Genomic DNA, 7,119 nt, shown 5'->3' on the forward strand with positions numbered 1-7,119 from the left:
ACCCATAACATTAATATAGAAATAGGTCGGGCTGCTTGTATATGGGCCCCAATCAAACACATAACATAATTCAATTCCTTTAGACAAATTCCAATTCACTCCATAGCATCCATTCATTTAGCAAGCCACCCATCTTCTGAATCTTAAAGGAATTATCGCATGTGATGTGTCATAAGTTCCAAGCTTGTGACTATGTTCATGTAAAAGATGCGATAGTAGGCTACATTCAATGCAAACGACTTAAAATCAAACTCTTAACACAAAAAAGAAATGTAATTACACCCAACAAAAAAAAATTATGTACTTCTAAAAATCTAGAGCATGTCAAAAGTTAGATTCTAGCTAGGATCATGTTTACATACACGAAACTCTAAAACTCGACAAAGCTCTAATAATGCCTTTTTTTTTAAATCTTACCAAATCATCAACAAAATATAGCCACTTATCAAAAATAGCTTCCACCCAACCACCACCACCAGCACCCTCATGAATTTACACCATTAACTGATAGCTTCTGTTACACAGCCGAGAAATTGGTTAAGGAAAAAGACTGACATGATAAGATGGAGAAGATGGTGATGCTTTTCTGAATCCCATCACAAGTTTTCCTTCAGGCTCTAACCTACTAAATGTTACTGAACCAAAAAAAGAAATGAATAGCTAAGAAGATGACCACAAGTATTAATAAAAAGAAAAAGAAATGATGAAGATGAAGATGAGGGCATTTATGTCTTTTACCTGTATCACCAGCTTGCAACTGCATGGACTGTATACAAGGAGTGACTCCTTCTAGAACATACATTCTACTATTATTATTAGGCCAGAATCTAAACTGTAACACCCAATCTTTTCCCTTTAAATCTTGAACTACAAGGGGGTAACCTTCAGGCTGAGAAATTGGCGGAAGTTAAGCCTGTATCACAAAAATATATATAAATAATAAATGAAAATAATGAATGGTTCTATTATTTTTATAACAGTTTTATTCATCTCACTACCAAAAAATTAATATTGTATTTTTTTTATCAAATATCCCAAAACTAAACTTTTTTTAACATTACAACACAATTAACAATAAAAACAAAAACTTCCAAAAAAGCCCCTCCATGTTTAAAACCTACAGATATCTTTCGGGGGTTTGAAGTTGACCGGGTGAGTTTCTGGAGTGGCATTTTCGTCTTCTTTCCACATTTTAATTGTTTTGTCTGCTTCACATGTAACCGGCCTTGATTCGGTCATATCATAAGATAATGCATAAATTACAGCCTCACTATCGAATGACCCTAATAAAATTTACAACAAAAAAATAAAGATTTAGTGTAAATTAATAAATTATAAAATTAAAAGTAGATTGCTATTTGAAAACTTAAAAGAAACATATCGGGTTGTACAATTGTTTGAGATTGTTGAAAACTATGACCACTTTTCCAATCCCAAAACCATAAACTCCCATTGTCACCTTTCATCAAAAAGATTATTATATTTAGTCAATATTAAAAGTTCAATTTTTTCTCAGATTGCAGGTGATGATGTTGCTACAAATAATTTAAGCGTAGATGTTGAGGCCATAGCTTTTCCTTGGAATTTGGTTCTATATAATAGAGAAAGAGATTCAGAATATGTTAACATGTTTAATGGCAAAGTTGTTTATATGAAATATGCAGGAAAATTCTTTTTGTAAAAGAGCTGCAAGGAAGTTGCTTTTGGAGTTCAAATCTGATAATTTCTCAAAGTATGAGGTTAGCCATTTTCATATTTATCAACTTATCTATTTAGATTTAGGTTAAATGCAAGAAATAGCAATCTTTTTTCATTGATTTGTTCATTATAGGCTTCTACTTCTATATATTTTATCACAAAACATTACTTTGAAAAATCAACAAATTATACAAGTTTTAGGGCAACTGTATCTGATGGAACTATTGTTATAGTGTTAGGTGATGCACAAACTGGCTACATTGTAAATGTTGTGAGGGAGGAAAATGAGGAGGCTGTGAGGTTGCCACCTAGCATCTCAATTGAAATCTCATCAGGTATACATGCTTCTTTTTTTTACTGATAAAAACAATATGTAACTCATAATAACAACATATTTAGATATTTTACCAATAATAGTGATATGTAACAAATAACGTAAAACACACATTTTAAATATCAAGAACTAAAGTAACCCTATACTAAATATCAATTTCTATACTGTATACTATACATAGATGTAAATATGTAATCTATACATATCTATGTATAATAGATATTTTTAAAGTTCAATTCGTAATATATACTTATTTCATCTTGTGTCTTACAGGCTCTCACATGTCACATTGGTTAGTGTCTTCTTTTTGATAACATCTGCTCGGTGGACCGCAAGCCATGACACAAAGTTCAACTTTTTGACCTAGTACATCAGGTCGCAAACCAATGACATAGAGGATTTTGACACAATGTTAGAGGATGAAATTGATTGTTTCGGTATAGGTTATATAGTTAGGGAAAACCTCTTAATAACAATGTACAATAAAATCCCCTTAATCCCAATGCATTACAATATTTTGACATGATGCGGATGAAATTGATTGTTTTGGAATATATTTGTTTCCATATTTTTTTATTATGCGTAAATAAGTATCGTAAAGGCATATCGTAAATGGTTGATGAAGTTTATGACACGCAAATGCGTGTCATCTTCATTTATGACAAGGGATTTAATGATACGCAATGTGTGTCCTACACGCGCGTCCAAAGGTTACGACACGCAAATGTGTGTCGTCTTCCTTTATGACAGGGCCTTCCTTGATACGCATTGCGTGTCGTAAATGCGTGTCGTAACTGCACGTCGTAAATGCGCGTCGTCTATAGACGACGCGCAAAAACATTTCGTCTCTCGTTATCACAGAGCCTTCCTTGACACGCATTTGCGTGTCATCTGAGCGTTTTACGACACACATTGCGCGTCGTAAAAGGTTGTTTTTCTAGTAGTGTTGACGATTACATAAATAACAAATGATTAAAAGTCGTTTTTAAAACAAATGATAAACTGATAGTATGATCTTTCTCTAGTATTCTTGACTGTAAAGTATCTATACAAGAGTAATCTATTAAACTTTGTATAACTAGTTCATGAAAATAGTTTAAGAGTTCTATAAATTATACCTATTATAATTTATATATGTTTTCTGTTTGATATGTAATATTCATGAAAGTATCCCCTTTGCTCGACATGTTACAAAGGGTATATGAATCTGATTGAATTTACTTTTATATTCATATATATATATATATATATATATATATATATATATATATATATATATATATATATATATATATATATATATAATTAAAAGATTAAACGACATTTGGACAAATAATTCTACTCTGAAACCACATCCAAACAAGGAAAAGGGAAATAAAGCAAATTATTAGTCCTAAGCCCTTTAAATCTTATATATATATATATATATATATATATATATATATATATATATATATATATATATATATATATATATATAAATATGATTTTGGCAAAATATAAGTTAAAAGAGTTTATAAAACATTTCAAAAGAGTTTAACAATATCTGAAAGAATTTCAGTAATTTAAAGTCATTTTAGAAATATTTGAAAATCATTTGATTGTAAACAAAATATTCTTGTGTTTAGACTTGTATTCCCCCCCCCCCCCCCCTAAAACAGTGAAAAATAGTAAAAATGCAGGGGTATGAACTCACTTGATGAGTGGTGATTCGGGCGGCTTTTCGTTTCTAGGAAAGACTTTATTGCTGAAAACCGGGCTTTACACGGGTAGAGTTTCAATTGTAAAGATTCTTTTCTTGAAGATTTCAGGTGCTTCGGGACGTTTTTCGGGTGTTGGGTAGGTTCCCGGGACTTCGGGGTAGTATAGAGTGGCTAGAGGGAGTATAAGAGATGTGAGAGGTTGAGAATGAGCAACGAAATCTGGAATGCTTCGCATTCTATTTATAGTCCGAAATTTTGAAGCTCACGTCGTGAGCCCGGTCCTGATCAGCTCGTAGTCCCGACATCTGTGTCCCTAGCTTCGAAAGGTGTCACAATGGCTCTCACGCCGTGAGGGATGTCGTGTTCACGTCGTGAGTTTAGATGAGTCACTCCGTAGACTTGTCACATGGATACTAGACTTGAAAGGTGTCGATTAGATATCTCATGTCGTGAGCCATATATGCTCACGTCGTGAGCTCAATCAGACTATGGTTTCAGATATGTATTAAGCTTTCAGACAACAGAAACTTCGGTAGATCATAACTTTTGCATACAATCTCCTTTTTTGACGTTCTTTATATCCACACGTAGGTATTTCTTAGTACTAAAATTTTCGTTTAGACTCGAATAGCTAATTCTAAGTCCATTTTAAATTCCACTTGATATAAAGGCTATAGTGATAGAGTTTATCATAACTTCTTCATGCGAAGTTAGATTAGACGATCTTTTTATGCACATTCTCGGTTTAACGTATAATGGTTTAACGTATACTGAAACTTTGATTTAGATACCTAAGGCTAAAAAGCATTTTATTGTAAGCTTACTTTTTACGCTACACAGCTTTTTGCCGGTTTTGTCGCGGATCTTCGATAGATCATAACTCCTTCGTTATAATTTGGATTTCAATGTTCTTTATATTTTCAGAATTCTTGTTACGATCTCTACCACTTTATTCATCCCAATCAAGTTTATTTAACATTTTATTTTTGACGCTTATTTTCTTCTTAATTATTCTATATTTTTATTATTTCAAAATAAGTTTCAATGGTTGACCAAGACTATTACATTGTGAATTTACAAGTATATAGGTGAAGTTTAGACCTTGATTGATCTAGAATTTTTCCAGTTGTGACATCATCCCCTCGTTAGAGGGAATTTCGTCCCGAAATTAAGATTATAGAGATACAGTAAGACTAGGGAAAAATATGTGTATACTTTTGTTTCATTTGATCCTCCCGCTCCCAAGTGAATTCAGGTCCCCTCTACTGGTTCTTCCACGAAGTTGAGGCTATCGTTTATCTCGATTTCAAGAGTCTCGTCGGATAAGCACTTCTTTAGGTTAGACACGTGAAAAAAATAGGATGTATGTTACAGAGTTCTTGAGGTTGTTTGAGTTTGTAAGCTACTAGACCGATTCCTTGGATTAAGTTTTCCATGCTTTCCGAAGCGTATCATGCCCTTCTAGGGTGAGACCTTCAACATGACGTGGTCACCAACCTTGAATTTCAAGGGTTTTCTTCTCTTGTTGGCGTAGTTTTTCTGTCTGTCTCTGGAGGCTTTAAGTCGTTCTCGGATTTGTACTATCTTCTTAGTAGTTTCTCGAATGATCTCCGGACCAGTGAGAGTACTGTCTGGAACTTTACCTCTAGCCAGTTGCATGTTACCCACTTCATCCTAACATATAGGTGATCTGCACTTGCGACCATAGAGGGCTTCGAATGAAGTAACCTTAATGCTAGTATGGTGATTGTTATTGTACGAGAACTCGATTAGTGGTAAATGGGTATCCCAAGCTTTACCAAAGTCGATTACACATGCTCTCAACATATCTTCTAACATTTGAATCGTCCTCTCACTCTGTCCGTCGTTTGTGGATGGTAGCTGTACTTAAGATAGGAGAATATGTTGGTTTGGCTTACTTGACTACGTTTATCCAACTGGTAGAAGGTCCACTCATAGTTCTGGGCAGCTTTTGTCCTGAAGTTCATAGTAGAACTCACACTTGGATCATCTATCAATACCTCGTGTATACAATTCGTATATAATTAAGATTGAAAAGACGTTCGGATGGGTGACTCTGTCCCAAGTCCACAACCAGACAAGGAACAGGAAATAGGGCGGAATCACACATCCTAAATCTGTAAAATCTTAATTATATACCACCCTCGAGAATACACTTAGCAGTGATAGGTTAACCGCATGGGTCCTTAGTCTTTATTTTCGAACTTGACTTGCTGTACGAGTGGTATTCTTGGGAGATCTATTGGAGATACTTCGGGAGGTTACGGACTTCCAAAACATCCTCGGTGTGTTTCACTTTAAGTGTTTTGTCTACGGAGTAAGCTAGAAAGGCGTGGTACCCCTCGCATGGGGTACTTCTGGGTTTTGAAACGAGATACGATATGGAGGTTTGTGTTGAGTTTGTCATTATAAGTTGAAAGGATTTCGTTAGACGGTCGTTTAAGGCGAAGGGTCTTTACGTAGCACAGGAAATTGGTATGGTGATGAACAAAACAACTCACGTCGAATGAAGACGTCAGAACTTCTTATAGTAACGGATTTCAAGTCGATTTGGAAGGAATGTTTGTTAGAACGATGGACTATTCTATGTATATCTTTTCAGTGCTTTCAGTTTTATCCTTGTTATTACTACTGCGAACATTTTGTATCACATTTAGCGAGTATTAGTAGTACGAGTGTTTTGATGATTAAAAATGATGAACTTTCATAAAAATAATCCCTACCAGATCTTTCTAAAATCGCTTGGTGTATACAAGTCATGTATAATTAAGATTGGAAAGACAGTCGACTGAGTGACTCTGCCCTAAATCCACAACCAGACAAGGAACATGAAATAAGGATGAGTCACTCACTCTAAGCCTACAAATCTTAATTATAAACGACACTAGTGTATACACTAAGCCATCATAGCTCACCTATAAGGATCCTTAGTTTTTATATGAATGATGTGTTAATTTGAACGAAAAGGTCATTTATAATTTTAATTTTTAATTGTCAAAAACTTTTGTGAAAATTCAATGCTTAGTTGTTGTAAATTGGAAACGTACCAAAGATACTAGTAGGATCCTCATTGCTCCTTATGTTCTGTCGTTAAACTCCTCCCTCTCCTCCATCATTCCTCTCTGTTGGACAATCTCTCTTGAAATGTCCTGTTTCACCACATGCATGGCATACTTGAATTGTACTAGCATCGGTGGTTGAAGTGATGTGTTGAGTCGGATCCATACAAAAATGAGCTTCGTCGTCATTCTTCGTCTTTGGACAATCTCTTTTGAAATGTCCAGATTTGCCACACCCATAACAAGCTTGGCTTATTCCAACACCGGGAACTTGGGTGGTTGGTTGTGCCGGTGACCTACAGAA

Source organism: Lactuca virosa, chromosome 3, assembly GCF_052849685.1.
Source record: "Lactuca virosa cultivar CGN04683 chromosome 3, Lactuca_virosa_CGN04683_v6, whole genome shotgun sequence".
Taxonomy (NCBI): Eukaryota; Viridiplantae; Streptophyta; class Magnoliopsida; order Asterales; family Asteraceae; genus Lactuca; species Lactuca virosa.